Source organism: Hyperoodon ampullatus (assembly GCF_949752795.1).
Source record: "Hyperoodon ampullatus genome assembly, chromosome: 2".
NCBI classification, from domain to species: domain Eukaryota; kingdom Metazoa; phylum Chordata; class Mammalia; order Artiodactyla; family Ziphiidae; genus Hyperoodon; species Hyperoodon ampullatus.
Window position 1 is genome coordinate 24,765,996 of NC_136915.1, and position 18,264 is coordinate 24,784,259.

Genomic DNA, 18,264 nt, shown 5'->3' on the forward strand with positions numbered 1-18,264 from the left:
TATGGTTGACATACAACAAACTGTGCATATTTCATGCATCAATTTTGATGAATTTGACATATGTATATACCCATGAAATCACCACCATCATCAAGATAATAAACATGCCTGTCTTAATCCTTTTGCTCTGCTATAACAAAAATACCACAGACAGGTGGTTTTAACAACAAACATTTATTTCTCACCTTCTGGAGACCGGACAGTCCAAGATGAAGACGCTGTGGGATTGGTGTCTTGTGAGGCCCACTTCCTGGTTCATAGACAGTGTCTTCTCATTGCTGTGTCCTCATATGGCAGAAAGGAGAAGGAGCTCCCTTTTTCCTTCCAGTTTTATTGAGAAGTAATTGACTTACAGCACTGTATAAGTTTAAGATGTACAGCATAATGATTTGATTTACATACATCATGATGTGATTACCACAATGAGTTTAATGAACATCCATCATCTCGTATAGATACATTAAAGAAATAGAAAAAATTTTTCCTTGTGATGAGAACTCTTGGGTTTTACTCTCTTTACAACTTTCATATATAACATACAGCAGTCTTAATTATATTTATTATGTTGTACATTACATCTCCAGTATTTATTTATCTTATAACTGGAAGTTTGTGCCTTTTGTCTGCCATCTTCCAATTCTCACCCTCCGCCTCTGGTAACCATAAATCTGGTCTCTTTTTCTATGAGTTTGTTTGTTTCTTTTTGAAGTATAATTGACCTACAATAATATGTTTGTTCCTGTTACACAACATAGTGACTTGTATTTCTATACATTTCAAACTGATCACCATGATAAGTCTAGTTACACGTTACCACACAAAGATATTACATAATTATTAAATATATTCCTTACACTGTATATTTCATACCCATAACATTTATTTTGCAACTGGAAGTTTGTACCTCTTAATCTCCCTCTCCCATTTATTTCCTCCCCCCACCCTCTTCTCCTCTGGCAATCACCTATTTGTTCTCTGTATCTATAACAGTTTCTGTTGTTATATTTGTTCATTTGGTTTGTATTTTAGATTTCACATATAAGTGAAATCATACAGTATTTATCTTTCTCAGTCTGACTTATTTGACTTAGCATAATACCCTCTAGGTCCATCCATATTGTCGCAAATGGCAAGATTTCATTCTATTTTATGGCTGAGTGATATTCCACTGTCTATATATATGTCACATCTTCTTTATCAACTCATTGGCTAATGGGCACTTGGGTAGCTTCCATATCCTGGCTACTTTAATTAATGTTGCAATGAGCATAGTGGTGTATATATCTTTTCAAATTAGTGTTTTTATTTTCTTCAGATAAATACCCAGGAGTGGGATTGCTGGACCATATGGTAGCTCCATTTTTAATTTTTTAAGGAAACTCCATGCCATTTTCCATAGTGGCTGCATCAATTTACATTCCCATCAATGGTGCATGAGGGTTCCCTTTTTTCCACATCCTTGCCAACACTTTTTATCTGTTGTCTTTTTGATAACAGACATTCTAACAGGTGTGAAGTGATACTTCATTTCATTGTGGTTTTGATTTACCTCAAAATTCATGAATAGTAATGATTAGTGATGTTGAGCATATTTTCATGTGCCTGTTGAACACCTGTATGTCTTCTTTGGGAAAAAAATGTCTATTTCTCTGCTCATTTTTTAATTGGGTTTTTCTTTTTTTGATGTTGAGTTGTGTGAGTTCTTTGTATATTTTGGACATTAACCCCTTGTTGGATACATTGTTTGCAAATTCTTCTCTCATTCAGTAAGTGGACTTTTCATTTTGCTGATAGTTTTCTTCCCTCTGTGGAAGCTTTTTAGTTTGATGTAGTCCCATTTGATTACTTTTGCTTTTGTTTCCCTTGACCAAGAAGAAATTTACAAAATATATTACTAAGACCAATGTCAAAGAGCTCACTGCCTAAGTTTTCTTTTAGAAGATTTATGGTTTAAGCCTTTAATCCATTTTGTAAAATTTATTTTTGTACATGGTGTGAGAGAATAGTCCACTTTGATTCCTTTTCATGTAGCTGTCCAGTTTTCCCAACACAATTTATTGAAGAGGCTGTCTTTTCCCCATTGTATATTCTTGTCAAAAAATTAATCAACCATGTAAGTGTGTGTTCTTTTCTGGGCTTTTTATTCTGTTCCATTGATCTATGTGTCTGTTTTGGGGCCAGTATCATACTGCTTTAGTGAGTGTAGCTTTGTAGTATAGTTTGATATCAGGGTGTGTGATACTTCCAGCTTTTTTCTTCTTTCTTAAGATTGTTTTGGCTATTCAGGGTATTTTGTGTTTCCATACACATTTAGAATTATTTGTTGATTTGAGTTTTTATTTTTTTGCAGTACACAGACCTCTCACTGTTGTGGCCTCTCCCACTGCAGAGCACAGGCTCCGGACGTGCAGGCTCAGTGGCCATGGCCCACGGGCCCAGCCGCTCCATGGCATGTGGGACCGTCCTGGACCGGGGCACGAACTCGTGTCCCCTGCATCAACAGGCAGACTCTCAACCACTGCGCCACCAGGGAAGCCCTGATTTGAGTTTTTAGTCCATTTACATTTAAATTAATTATTGATAGGTATGTACTTATTGCCATTTTGTTAATTGTTTTGGGTTGTTTTTTATTAACATCTTTATTGTACTATAATTGCTTTACAATGGCATGTTAGTTTCTGCTTTATAACAAATTGAATCAGCTATACATATACATATATCCCCATATCTCCTCCCTCTTTTTTCCCCTTCTTCTTTTGTTCTCTTCCCTTCTGATTTAGTGACTGTCTTTAGTGTTATGTTTGGATTCCTTTTTTTTTTTTTTTTTTTGGCTGTGCCCTGTGCAGCTTACAGGATCTTAATTCCCTGACCAGGGATTGAACCCAGGCCCTCAGCAATGAAAGTGCAGAGTCCTAAGCACTGGACCACCAGGGAATTCCCTATCCATTCTTGCTTTTTGTGTGTGTATCTATTACAGATTTTTGTTTGCCAAATGCATTTTAACAACTCAATTTTATTCACCACCCCCACATGTTTATTGTTTTTGACATTATATTTTACATCTCTTTGTTTTGTGTATCCTTTAACTACTTATTTTGGATATAGATGATTTTACTACTTTTGTCTTTTAACCTTCCTACTAGATAGGTATGTGGATGATTTACTCCCTTTATTGCATATTTGCCTTTACCAAGGAGATTTTTCCTTTTGCAATTTTTGTGTTTCTTTTTGTGGTCTTTTCTTTTTCACTTAGAGAAGTTCCTTTAACATTTCTTGTAAAGTTGGTTTGGTGGTGCCAAACTCTTTTAGCTTTTGCTTATATGTAAAACTTTTGATTTCTCCATCAAATCTCAATGAAAGCCTTACTGGGTAGAGTATTCTTGGTTGTAGGTTTTTTTCCCTTCATTACTTTAGATATATCATGCCACTCCTTTCTGGCCTGCAGAATTTCCACTGAAAAATCAGCTGGTAGCCTATGGGAGTTCTTTTGTATGTAACCTGTTGTTTTCCCCTTTTTGCTTTTAATGTTCTCTCTTTAGCTTTAATTTTTGCCATTTTAATTACAGTGTGTCTTGGTATGGTCCTCTTTGGGTTGATCCTGTTTGGGACTCTCTGTGCTTCCTGGTCCTGGATGTCTTTTTCCTTTCTCAGGTTAGGGAAATTATCAGCTATTATATTTTCAAATATGTTCTTGGTCCCTTTCTCTCACTCTTCTCCTTCTGGGACCCCTATAATGTAAATGTTAATATGTTTGATGTTGTCCCAGAAGTCTCTTATACTGTCCTCATTTCCTTTTTTTTCCCCCTTTTTTCTTTTTTTCTGTTCCACTTCAGTGATTTCCACTATGCTGTCTTCCAGTTCACTGATTCATCCCACTGTATCATCTAACCTACTGTTGAATCCTTTTAAGGTATTATTCATTTCAGTTACTGTACTCTTCATCTTTATTTGGTTCTTCTTTGTATTTCCTAATTTTTTGTTAAAAACTTCTAACTTCTCACTCTGTTCATTCAATCTTCTCCTGAGTTCTCTGAACATCTTTACAATCACTATCTCGAACTCTTCTTTGGGTTGCCTATCTCCGCTTCCCTTAGTTCTTCTTCTGGGGTTTTATTTTGTTCCTTCATTTGGAATATAGTTCTGTGTTGTCTCATTTTGCCTAATTTGCTGTTTTTATTTCTATGTATTCAGTATGTTGGTTATGTTTCCCAACCTTGGAGAAGTAGCCTTTTGTAGGCGATGTCCTATGCATCCCAGCAGTGCACTCCCCTTTGGTCACCAGAGCTATATGTTCCAGGTGTGCCCCATATGGACTGTTTGGGTTCTTTTGTTGTGGAAGGCTGACTACTATGGGTGGTATGGTAGATGTGGCTGGCTCCTGGTTGCCAGGCTCTGACTTGTGTGGAGGCTGCCACTTGCTGGTTGGTTGGTCTAAGTCACGAGGTGGCTGGCTGTGGAGCCATAGCAGGTCCTGGGGCTAGTGCTGGCCCATTGGTGTGCAGAACCAGGTTCTGGAGTGGGTAGCTGGACCAGGGTTCCCAGATCTGGAGTCAGTCTGCTGGCAATCAGGGCCAGTTCCTGACATGGCTGGCTGTGGGATCTGGTGTGTCCCAAATCTGGTATTGGCCTTCTAGTGAACGGGGCTGGATCCTGGTGTGTCTGGCTGAGGGATCAAATATGTCACAGAGCTGGTGTTGGCCTGTTGCTGGGTGAGGCTGGGGCCTAGAGGGTCCAGAGCTAATGTCAGCCTCTTCGTGAGTGGGGCCTGGGTCCAGGGGATTCCCAGGGCTAGTGCTGGCTCACTGATTGGTGGAAGCAGGTCCCAGGGTTTCTGGCTACAGGCTTCCCAGTGGTTTTGGAGCTATTATTGGCCAACTGGTTGGCTGGGCCATTTTCTGACCTGGCTGGCTGAGGAAGTAGGTGGTCCAGGGTATTCCTAAGGTGGTATCAGCCCCCTACTGTGTAGGGCTGCATCCTGGGGCTTCTGGCTGAGGAGCTCATGTGGTCCTGGAGCTGGAGCCAGGCTTCTGGTGTGTAGACTGGTTCTTGACATGGTAGGCTATGGGGCTGTGGTGGTCCTGGGGCTGTTGGCCACCTGCTGGTGGGGATGGCTGGGGCTCAGGTGCATCCCGGGGCTGGTGTCTACCCTCTGGTGGGTGAAGCTGAGTTCTGGGGCTAATGCCAGCTCACTGGTGGGTGGATCCAGGTCCTAGGGTGTCTGGCTGCAGGGCCCTGGTTGTCCTGGAGTTGGTATGTTGGCCCACTGGTGGGCAGGGCTGGGTCCCAGAGTGTCCTTGGGCTGGTGCTTACACACTGGTGAGTGAAGCTAGTCCCACAGCTAGTGCAGGTCAACTGGTGGGTGGAGCTGAGTCCCAGGGTGTCTGGCTGCAGGGCCCTGGGGGTTCTGGGGCTAATGCCTGTGCACTGGTGTATAGGGCTGGGTCCTGGACCCTCTCTTGGACAAGGTCAGGTCCCAAGGTGGCTCTGGGCTCAGGGGGTCTTAAGGCATCAAGCCTGCTGGAGAATGGGGCTATGTCTCCGTCCAGCTACTTGCTTGACTTGAGGCATTCCAGTACTGGTGCCAACAGGCTGGTAGGCAGGGCAAGGTCCCTGCCTATAAGCTAATAAACTAGATGGAAAATTCCAAAATGGCACTTGACAGCACCAGTGTGGTAAGAATGAGTTCCCCAAAATAGCTGCCATCAGCATCTGTATCCCCAGGTGAGCTCCAATTGTCTCCTGCCTCTCTGGGAGACTCTCCAAGATTAGCAGGTAAGTCTGACCCTGGCTCCTTTAAAATTAATCTTCTACCCAGAGTGTGTGAGATTTTGTGTGGAGTCTCTGTTTACCACAGCCCTCTGACTCTCCATAAAGTAAGACTTGTTGGCCCCAAAGCCAGATGTTCTAGGGGCTTTTCTTCACAGTGCAGGACCCCCAGGCAAGGGAGTCCAATGTGGGACTTGGACCACTTGCTTCTTGGGGAGAACCTCTGCAATTGTAATTATCCCCCCACTTGTGAGTCTTGATATGAATCTTGATTATACCTTGTCTCTGCCCCTCCTACCTATCTCATTGTGGTTCCTTCTTTATATCTTTAGTTGTAGAAGGTCTTTTCTGCTCGTCTTATGGTCTTTTTCATTGGTAGTTTCTCTGTAAATAGTTGTAATTTTGGTGTGCCCATGGGAGAAGGTGAGCTCAGAGTCTTCCTACTTCATCATCTTGGCTACCTGGGACCTTTTTCATAAAGGCACTAACCCCATTCATGAGGGCTCCACCCTTATGACCTAATCAACCAAAGACCCTCACCTCCTAATACTATCACATTGGTTACAACATAGAAATTTGCGGGGGAACACAGACTTCAGTCCATAGCAATGTCCATCACCCTCACATGACTCTGATCTTTTGTAATCTCTCCCTCCCATTTGTCATCCCCACACCCAGTCTCCTGCCCTAGGCAACAATCAAACTGCTTTCTGTTACTATTGATTAGTTTTCATTTTCTAGAATTTTATCTAGTGGAATCATACAGTATGTGCTCTTACTTGTCTGACTTCTTTTAGTCAGTATAATTATATTGAGATTCATCAATGTTGTATATATTAATATTTAATTCCTTTTTATTGCTGAAGAGTATCTCATTGTATGGGTAGACCACAATTTGTTTTTCTATTCACCTACTGATGAGCATTATTTTTTTCCTGCTAGTTCATGGCTATTACAAATAAACCTTCTATGAATGTCTGTGCCTAAGCATTTGTACAGATGGATACTTTCTTCTCTCTTGGGTAAATACTTTGGAGTGAAATGATCAAATCATATGGTGGTATATGTTCAACTTTTTAAGAAATGGTCATACTGTTTTCCAAAGTGTCTATACTCTTCTGCATCCCCGCCAGCAGTGCGGGCAAGTTCCAGTTGCTCTTCATCCTCTCCAGCACTGGGTATTATCGGTTATTTTTCCATCCTAGTGGGGGTGAACTGGTATCTCACTGTGGTTTCATTTTGCATTTCTCTAATAACTAACAATGTCAAGCATCTTTTCTTGTGCTCATCAGCTATCCTTATCTCTTCTTCTTGCTGTAGTGTCTGCTCAAAGAAGATCTTTTTTAATTGGGTACTTTGTTTTGTTAGTATTGACTTTTGGGAGTTCTTCATATGTTCTGGATACAGACCTTTATCAGATATGTATTTGGCAAATATTTTCTCATGGTCTGTGGTTTGTCATGGGTGACACTCTTAAACACATTGATCCCCTTTTGCCCCAACAATCATGACTAAGAGCTTGACCAAGGAAGCCAGTCCTGATAGAACATTTCAGCGTCTGATTCATCCCCTTCATAAAAATAAAGTGATTGCCAAAAATTAACATGGAAAGCCTCATCAAATCCATCTTCCGGCCCCAGATTACCCTGACTCTGGGAATGTCGTCCTACAAATCATGGTCACAATTGGAGGCAGGTGTGGCAGGTGGGAGGGAGATTAGATCCTTTGCCCAGCATCATTTTCCTGATCCAAGATCGCCCCCTAATGGGCCAGGCTCATCCCGCTGCTAAGCTCAGCCCCCTTGGAGCTCTGGGAGGCACTAGAAGAGAGATAAATGGAAGCATCACCTTCAGCTCCCAAGTTTCTGATGAAAACAAATGTTTTCATTCACAGGGCAAATATCTCAGTGGAGGTGGATGGAAAGAGAGCCGCGACTGAGGAGAGTCCATTTCTTCTCCTCCAGACGAGGCTGCTGAGGGAGGGATGATGGGGTGAGGGTAAGGACGAAGGAAAGGCTGTGCACACACAGGGCATAACTCCCATGACCCATGTCCTATCCCGGGCCTGCGTTTCCCTGAGGGCACCCTTTCCTTGAATATGCTAATAACTCACCCCCAGCCAGAACCCCTGAGTGGGGGATGTCCAGCCCTGTCCTCAGGGCCACAAGGATTCCTGGTGTTGGAAACTGGCCCCCTGGCACCACTTGTTCTGAGGTCCAGATCCAGTCCTTTGTCCTCCACACCCTCTTCTGCCTGCCTGGTCTCCTGTAGCCACCACCTTTTCTCTGCCCCATGTCACCCAAGCCTGGGAAATCTGCCGGCCTCCTCCATTCCCCACAGGACCACTAAGAGGAGGCTCTTACCCGTGCAGACACTGCAGAAGGTTAGGACGCAGTGCAGGGAATCACAGCACAGGAAGGAGACAAACGCCCCTGCCCCTGGGTTCTGGAAATCTCCCTGGCCAGCCGCTGCCTTCTCTGGCCCCCAGCCTGTTGCTCTGGTGCTAAGCCCCGAACTCTTTAGGATCCCTCTCTACACCCCAAATGCCATATTCTCCAGACCCTTCCCTCTCAGGCTGTTAGGGTCTCATGCTGATTTCACGGTGTTGCTAAGAACTGTGTTAAGTTCTGGGTACCGACTCCTGCCTCTGCACTTTCCTAAAGGCCTGGAAGCAGCTTTCTTTTCCCCAAGAGAAGAATCATCTGCCCCAGACACTGGAGACTCCATTCCAAGCAGCGTAAAGAAGCCCTGAAGCCCAGTTCCAAATCCTGACTGAACCAGCTACTACCTGGGGGCCTTGGACAAGCTTCTTAACCAGCCGTGCCTCAGTTTCCCCACTGATAAAGGAGGGAAATCATAGTCTATAGGCCATAGAGTTTTTGAGAGGATTAAGTGATTTAAAACCTTTAATGGGTTTAGAACAGTGCCTGACACACACTAAATGCTCAATTAATGTGAACACACACGCTACCTCCTACCTGTCCCCACAAATGACTTGCTCTAAGTGCATCCAGGGCTGGACCCCTTTCTCTGTCGATGGGCCCTGGGAGGGGGGAGAGAAGCAAAAAATGAATGTCTGTGCCCCCAGCCAAGGAAGCCTCAGAAGTGCAGGGAGGAGGGAGCGTGCTTCTGCACACACAAGGGAACTTGTAAAGCACCTTCTGAGGCTGTGATTGCTGAGGCAGGGCCAGGTTGGGCTGAAATGTCGTCCATGGAGGCATGAGGGGCAGAGGGGACACAGGAGGGCAGGCAGAGGGTCCCATGGCTGGGGACACATCCTTTGGAGGTTGAATCTATACAAGAGTGTACACTTCTGGAAGTTAGTTACAGAGTGAATAAAGGTAACTCATACACTCACCTGTTCTGTTCTTTGTTTATTCAACATATATTTCATTGAACATCTACATGTGCCAGGATCTGGGTTCACCAGATCCTGGCTTGCTGAACAAGCCAGAAACAATTTCTGTCTTCAGGAAACTTATAGTCTAGGATCTAAGAAGACAGACATCAAACAAGTACAGATTTGATTATGCCCCCATATGGGGGCAGGAGACAAAGGCAGAAGAGGCTTCTCAGTGGAGATACAAAGATAAGAGTTATCTGGATAAATTGTGAAGAGAGACAGAGAGAGAGAAAAAAATAAGGCAGAAGAACCGGTATGTGCAGAGGCCTGGAGAGGAGACGGGGCCTGGCTCGTATGAAGAACTGTGTGGAGAGCTGGGTGGCTGGAGGGTGGTGACCAAGAGGGATGAGGCCCAGGATGTAGTCAAAAAGGGGTCACTGCACACAGGGCATTGAAGGCCCCAGTCAGGCCCAACATCTCTGGCAATGACATAATCAGTAAACCTGCCACAAAACCCAGACCTCAGAGGCCCCTCACTGTCTCCACACAGACGGGGACTCCAGACACACCAATGAGAGTCACATTTTTCAAAAATCCCAGATCCTGTTCCTGTGACCTGCCATGTAGTAACACACAAGAAACATTCTTAAGAGACTGCTAACGTCTAAATTATAAAGAGCAAAAGTCACAAGCCCAAGGCTTTCTTAGGACATTATTTTCCCTGCTGGTGTTGGAATATCCCTCTGAGATTTCAATGTCATAACTAGATCAGGGGGGCGTTTGTGCCTCTCACTGGATGATTTATGACCCCACAGGGCAGCAGGATAGAGCAGACACCTGTTCACATCTCCCAACACTGAACACAGACTTCCAGGAAAGCCCAGCCAGTTCTGGGAGAGTTCATTGACAATTCACGCTGATTTTGAAATGCCAGCTTTCCCAAATTGGGTTCAGGGGAACACAAGTTCTGGGTGGTAGTAACTGATTTCAAGAACGAAGACTTATTATTAGTCTGAGGAATGTTATACACAAAAAACATTAGTGCACAAAATGCTAGGAGAGTCCTACAGTTATGGAAAATCCTACAGTTGCAAAGAAAGTTTCAAAGCAGCAGCTAAGATCTACTCTCACAGTCCTTTCATAAATGAAAGAAAAGTTTGGGCATCCCTGGTGGCGCAGTGGTTGAGAGTCCGCCTGCTGATGCAGGGGACACGCGTTTGTGCCCCGGTCTGGGAAGATCCCACATGCCACGGAGCGGCTGGGCCCATGAGCCATGGCCGCTGAGCCTGTGCATCTGGAGCCTGTGCTCTGCAACGGGAGAGGCCACAACAGTGAGAGACATGTGTACCACAAAAAAAAAAAAAGAAAGAAAGAAAAGTTCAGTTGAAAGTAAGAATGGCAGTATTTCATCATAAAAAACAGGCCTTTCCAAAAAGAATAAATGGCAACCTTATAACGACAGACTACCTTGACCTGATATTTCTCATTTCGCTGAGAGCCTGTGACAATTTCATCCCAGGCTGCCCTGCCTTCAGGTTCAGGTCTGTGCACTGGCTCAGTCAGGACTGTGGGGACCCTCAGCCACTGTTCCCTCCAGAACCCAAGTGGCCCAGCGTGAGGCTTTTACTCCATGGGCTTAATATCACCCCCTCCACGCAGGTCCTGCCCAGACCCGCCCCTCCCTCATCTGTGCCGGGCTTGGGATTCTGGCCCTTCCAGCCCCAGGCCTGAGATCCATGTGGCGAAGGCAGAGCTGAAAGAGCCTCAGCCACGGGTCAGGAGAGCAGGTCCTGGTCCCTGTTCTATCAGTGACCCTGGGCAGGTCACGTTCCCCACTCTAGGTCTCAGTTTCCCCAACTGTACCAGGAAGGGTTGGACTGAATCATCTCCTAGTTCCTCCCTACTTTGCTGGCCCAGCAATCGATGACTCTGTGCAGGGAGGTCTTGCTCAGATCTTCGTGGGAAAATGGCACACGTTCTGGCAAGACAGTCTCTCTGCAGGAGGTGAGAAAGGAGAACAGACGTTGGCCTGCTTATGAACTGTGAACACCAGGACCAGAATCAGAAACACACAGCCTCGTACTGGTCAGCGCTGGCCTGGCTGCGGGGGGCGCTAGTTCCCAGTGTGAGCAGAGCAGGATGAAGCCTGGAGCCAAACACAGGTACCCTCCTTGGAGATGCGGGTTTTAGGATTAACTAAGCCAGCGAGAAGGAGAGAAGCCCCTCGTGGATGACAGAGCCCTGTGGCAGATGATCCAGCCAGGCGGGGGCTGACGCCTAATGACAGGAGAGAGGACGTGGGAATGGGGGTGGGGGGTGTCATCATCACCACCACGACTATCATCAGAATAACAGCTAAGAATTATCATGAGCCTACTATGTGCCCGCCTCCTTCTCAGTGCTCTGTAAGCAGCAAGCCCAGGGCCCAGCGCACAGTGGGCCTCCATGAGGCTGGGTGGATTAATCCATGATGGCCAGTGATGTCTATTTTTGCCCTTGCTGAAACAGCATCTCCTCACATTTCTGCCGTTCACAGCCCAGCTCTTGGCAAACTTCTAAGATGAGATTAAAAGAAAAAGTGGACAGGGCGCCCACATTCCCCAAGGCAGAAGTATCGTTCAGCAAGGCCCCCACTGCTGTGAGCGCAAGGCCCTCCCTTCAGGCCACTGGGGCCAGTTGACATCTTTATGCCCTGAACCCAGCTATAAGGTGGGAGTCTCTGAAAGGTCTAGAATTAATCCTGCCTGTGCGTCCCTGCCGTTCTCAGGCACTTCTCAGGCCCCTACAGTGACAACAGCTCTGTTTCCATCAAGGTCCAGCTGTTTTAATGGAGACTTTAAATACCCCTCTGCTGCTAAGAAATTTATGTCCTGCAGAGATGTGTGTGGCTGGAAACAGACATTTTAGAGAGGTTCAAGGCCGGGCGGCTTTTGGACAATGAGCACGAATTGCCTTCCCCTTCCCTCCATCCTTTGACATCAGTTTCCAATGACTCAACAGATGTCACCACAGAACACCGGGCCGTGTGCAGGGCTCTGGGCACAGAGAGAAAGCTTAGTCATGTTCTGTGCTTGAGGAGGTCATGGTCAGATGGGAGAGGCTGACCGCCAGCAATACACACCGTCCCGCCTACAAAGTGCCAGACTAGAGGGCATAGCAATGGCTGTCATTCCACGAGCACCTCCTGTCTCCACTTCGTCACGTTAATGCCTAGTATGTGCTGGAGACCAGGTGATTCATAGGTGTTGTCGCCAACCCTCACAACAACCCTCCCCTGCTACAAGGTTGGTTAATCATTCCCATTTTAAAGACGAAGACACAGGCTCAGAGAGGTTGAGGAGCTCACTCAGAGTCACACAGCCAGGGAGGCAGTTTGAGTCAGTGTGTGCTCTATGGAGAGCCAGCATCACTGCAGCTCTGCCCGCCCACGCCCTCTCAGAAGAAGGCCAGGTCTGCTAGGGTGGAGCAAAGGCAGGTGAGGTCACCTGACCCAGGGGGGTCAGTATCTGGAGGGGGTGCTAGATTGCAGGTGCACTGTTTCCTGATTGTGGAGGTCGTCAAGGTGACTCACATTAGCCCAGGTGAGTTTTGTCTTCCTAGCCCAGCAGCCAAGCAAGATGCAGGATTTAGTTTCATCCTGTAAATTGAGATTGTTTGCACCTGCTGAGAACCCACCTCCCACTCCCCCAACCCCCCACCAACGTTCTTCTCATTTTCCTTTGGAAATCATGCTCCTCACCCACCATCCACACGGTCTATCTAGGTGCTTTGGCCAGCACCGAGCCCACCATGGCTCTAAGGGTGAATGCGTGACTCAACACTCGCCAATCCGTGCCTTTGATTCCCCTGGACTTAGTGATTGGCTCAGAGATGGGCACATGACCCAGGTTAATCCAATCAGAATTTGCCCTTGGACTTTGACTGAAACTAGCATAAATAAGGCTTTCCTTTCCTTTAAGTTTTCTGAGCTTGTCAGATGTAGGGCCAAAGGTGCTGTTGGCTGTCATAAGAGAAGCCTGTCTAAAAATGAACAAATGAACAAAAATGAACACAGTTGAACAAATCTCTGAAAGATGAAGTGAAAGAGGGATGGTCAAGGCAGAGAGAACATGAGCCCCCCTGTTTGTCTCCCTGCTGTACACCCAGTGCCAGAACGCTGCCTGCACAGACTGAGTGTGACAGCTGGAGCCCCAGGATCAAGGCAAACCTGAAGCTGGCAGCCCCCTGAGATGTTCTAGCTTCAGGAGCCAATGCATTTCTTTTTCTGTCTCAACCAGTTTGTGATATATTTTTATCACCCACAACCCAATGAGACTTAATCCTCTTCTGTAGTCACCACTAGGAAACACAGTGCCTGGTGCATAATAGATGCTAAGTAAATATTTGTAAATGAAAGAAAAAATGAATAAACCTGGCCATCTCTCCTCTGCTTCCCTCAGCCTCACCCCACTCTCCCCACCCCCAGCTGTAGATTGCCTAACTGGGACCATCCCTCCAAGGACTGAAAAGGAGTTTTGATGAACAGTCAGCTGCTTTCCCCACTGCAGCAGTGTCTGCTCATTGGGCCCTTACGGAGGTGACGTGAGGTAATGTGACCTGCCCAGGGAGTCACAGAAAGTTAGGAAGAGTGAGGTCTGGGGCCAGGGCTTTCTGCCTCCCAGGCTAGTGCTCCACACACTGCATCCTGGGGTCTCAGGAGGAGGGTGACAAGGTACTGTCTGACACCTCCCAGAGGAGCAGGGACATAGGGACCCTTTGTTCCTTCATGGCTACCTAACCATGTGTCACCCCAGGATTCCCAGAAGCTGGGCACCCTGCAGAGAACACCGAGGGCAGGTCAGGGAAGGGAGCTGATGCCAGAATGTCATCCCTCACATTCCCACTAGACGCTGAGCTTTAGCAGAAACTATACCTTAATTTCCATCACCATAGAATGCATGTGTGCCGGACACATGAATGAATGAATGAAAAATACATCACTTCACATAAAGGAGATGGAGTCCCAGAGGAGTCAAGTAATTTGCCCAAGGTCACAGAGCTTGAATGGCAGAGCATGTCCAAACCCCAGCCTTCTGCCACTGAGGCCCATGCATGTCCTTCCTCCACACCACCCTGCCCTGCAGAGCATGGGAGAAGAGTTAAGAAAGGAAGAGGCCAGCATAGGCTAGAGGTATCCAGGAGGGCTTCCTGGAGGAGGGGTATCTCTAGCTGGGCCCTGAAGGATAAACTGGAGAAGAGCATTCAGGGAGGGAAGAGCAGCCCGCAGTTTGCTGCTTCTAGATCTCTAGACCTCTGGGTCTGCAATTCTCCATGAGAAGCCTCAAGGTCTTCCCTAAGCAGGTACCTGAAAACCTCTCCCAGAGCAGGTGGAGCTGCATCCCAGGCAACTTCTGGGAGGCGGCCCCCAGGTAGGGGGTGGTGGGCAGGGTGGAGTAGGAACACCCGGGAATGTTCTGTTCACTCGGTTTCTGTCCCAGGTTCTCCTGAATGGGAGCGAGGATGGCAGTGTCCTTGTCTGTCTGCTCTGAGAGGACAATGGCCTCACAAGCACTCTGATGAGGTTATATGCCGTGAGCCAAGCAGCTCCACCAGACACAATCCCTGCAAAATGTCTCATCAGTCCAAGAACTGCACTGCCTGCAGGCTTTATGATTTCCCTTGCAAATTCCTCATTGAGCACATCCTGCAAAGGTAAGAATCCCTCCCATTTTGTCCACAACTGGGGAAATTAGTCCATTCCCCTCCCTGTTCTGCCTCTGAAGCCCATTTCCCTATAATGAGCCTGCAGAAGTAAAACAACATTACGCAGGCATAAAAACATACAACAGTTCAGCTGCCACAGGGTATTCTTGGGACTACTTTGGGAGCCAGATGCCTGTGTTGGTGGGAGATTCATCCATTCTCTGCACAGGTGAGCTTTCCAGACATAGGCCTGGGAGCTGAGTCAATGATTCTTTTAAATCTCAAATCCAATTTTTCCTCTTGTCTACACTCTCTGGTTGGCATGAGGCATTTGAGGATAACAGAACACCTCCTTAAATATATAAATACCCTAGGGACTTCCTTGGTGGTGCAGTGGTTAAGAATCCGCCTGCCAACACAGGGGACATGGGTTTGAGCCCTGGTCCGGGAAGATCCCACGTGCCGCAGAGCATCTAAGCCCATGCACCACAACTACTGAAGCCCACACGCCTAGAGCCCATGCTCCACAACAAGAGAAGCCACCGCAGTGAGAAGCCTGCACACCACAACGAAGAATAGCCCCCGCTCGCTGCAACTAGAGAAAGCCCGCACGCAGCAATGAAGACCCAAGGCAGCCAAAAATAAATAAGTAAATAAATAAATTTATATATATATTAAAAAAGCTCCTCTTATTAAAAAAATATATATGTGTGTGTGTGTATATATATGTGTGTGTATATATATATATATATATATATATAAATATAAATACCCTAGACACCTCTCCTGCCTGACCCTCATACCAGCCCAGTGATTGAGACATATTCCCCACCCGTGGGGGTCTCTGAGACCTGCAGTGACAATATTCATTTATTTATTTAACACACTTGTGAGTACCTACTGTGTGACAGCCACTGTGTTAGGAGAATCAAAGCTAAGCAAAAGCATCAGGGGCCCTGTCCCGCAGAGCTCACAATCTAGAAAGGGAGACAAAGACTAATCTAGAATTGCACAAAAAAAGTGTAGAATTACGGGTGCTCTAAAGGAGAGGCTCACAGTGCTATGAATAGAGAAGTTCAAGATTTTCCCAGAGTAGATGAGCCTCCATCTGTGCTCTGAAGAATAAACCAGTTATCAGGTGAGCTTGGGGCTGAGAAAGAGTGTTCAGACCAGGCAACAGCATGTGCAAAGGCCCAGTAGCTGGAGGGCTCTTGGCAACCAGGAAGAACTCCAAGACCTGTGTGATTGGAGGGCAGGAAGTGGGCGGGATCCTGGAGAGGGGACAGGAGCAAGATTGTGGAGGGCCTCAAATGCCACTCTCAAGATTTGGGTCTTTATCCCACCAGCAGGGGACCAGTGGAGGGTTGTAAGTATAGGGCAAAGGGCAGGAAGCAGGCTTGATGTGATTAGATCTGTTTCCAAATTAGTCCTCAGGCCACAGGAAGGTGAGTGAGGAGGGAGGGAGGCATCAGGACAGTATGACTTGAAGGCGGAGTATTCACCTCACTGGCAGGGAGGAGGATAGCCTCCAGAGGAGGAGGAGATGGGAAACACTAGCAGCCACATCTGACACACATTTATTGAGCACCTACTACATGCCTGGTCCTGAGGTTGGAGAGGGGGTACCAGGATGAATAAGAACAACTAAGTCACTGTCCTCAAGCATCTTACCAGGAAGAGGCAGATGTGTCCCTAAGGTTTCAGAGAAGGCCAGCTTCTCTCATAAATGCATGGGAAGTTGTGATAATCCGCTGTATCTCTTACCAGAAGAGAAAGAAAATACCTGCCAGGGCCATTTGGATAAAAACAAGAGAAACGCAATCACTCCAAATCAATTAAAGGGATTTGGTGAAAGGACAGAGGGTGGAGCCAGGCCTTTAGAGGACTGACAGTCACCAAGCCCATGTCCCTCTCCTTCCTGTGCAGCTGTCAGAGCTCACCCAGCTCTGGCAGGGCCTGTAGATACCACACCCAACTCTACTGCCAGAAGGAGGGTCTTGATCACATTTATTCATTCATTCATCTAGTCAATAACCACAACCTTGGAAAAAGGTCCTCATGCCATGCTCTGCCTTGGCACTGCCTTCTCTTAGTCACACACATTTATCCTAACACTCAGCTCAAGTGTCTCCTCCTCCAAGAAGCCCTCCCTGATACCCAGGGTTAGTCAGCCCCTCCCACTTTGTGCTTTTGCTGCACCCTGGGAATGTCTCCCGATTGCCATTTCTGACATATGTGCCGGTCTCCAGCCCCAGAGTCCTGTGAATGGGCAAGTCTCCAGAGGGCAGACAGGGATCCCCTTAATCATTTCCTCTGTTGTCTCCCCTGACCTGCTGGAGGCTCCAAGATGAGGCAGGGCTGTATCCCTCTCACTTCCTGTTGTTTCCTTGGAACTTAGAACACTGCAGGGCACAGAGCATGGTCAGAATGACTGTGTGGAAGAAAGAAGGGAAGGAGGAGAAGAAAAGTAAAGAAGGGCAAGAGGGAGGGAGAGAAGTGCAAAGGTACAGGTGAGGATGGGAGGCAGAGGAGAAACTTGGAAACTCACAGGCTGTGAGAAGGCAGGGAGGCAGAGAGCCTCGAACGTTAAAAATGGTCCCTCTCTGACCTATGACATTTCACTTAATCAGGAACAAATTACTCTGCACCTGGTAGATCTGAGAGCTCTTCAGACTTTGCCCTCAGAAGAACTTTCTGGAGTAAAACGTTTCTCCAGAGACTTGTTTCATGCTGAGCCACATGCACCCAGATTCCATGGGCCAGAGAGAATCTCATCCCCTTGGCCTCTTGGAAGAGAGCAGAGGACCTGACTCGAGGCTGGTTTGGGTATCTGGTCTACCCAGCTGTGTGACCTCAGACAGGTCACTCTGAACTTCAGCCTGCCACCCCGAAAGGGCATGGATGACCAGAGTCTCACCCTCCCTATTTGCTGCTTCTCCAACACCCTCACTGACCTTGGCCTCAGCTCTGAGATCAGACCCCACCTCTTCCAGGAAGTCCTCTCTAGACCTGAGTAGCTCAAGTGCTTGGTCTGGGAGTTGAGTGCTGGCTGTGAGGTCAGACCAGCGGGGTCCAAATTCAGGCTGCTCCCGTTCTAGATTCTTACTATTCACAGTGGTCACCAGCAGTGGTGGCATCAGTGGGGTGTTGGTGAAACTTTGGGCCCCACCCCAGACTTGTAGTGAGCCTGACTCTGCACTTGAACAAGCGCCCAAGGTGGTGTGTAGGCTCATGTAGTTGTGAGATGCCCTGGCCCTGCGCAGGGGGAGAGACAGGTGTCAGAGCCCGGCAGGAGGTCTGCCTTTCCCCAGGTGCCTTTGACTCTCACAGACACATCTCCTCGTAAGGAAGAACAAAAACCAAAACAGACATGTGTCCTGGCTATGTGACTTAGCTCCTTCAATCCACCTCTGGGGTCACAGTCCCTCCCCTGTACAATGGGCAATAGAAATCCCCAGCCCCCTGAAGTTGTTG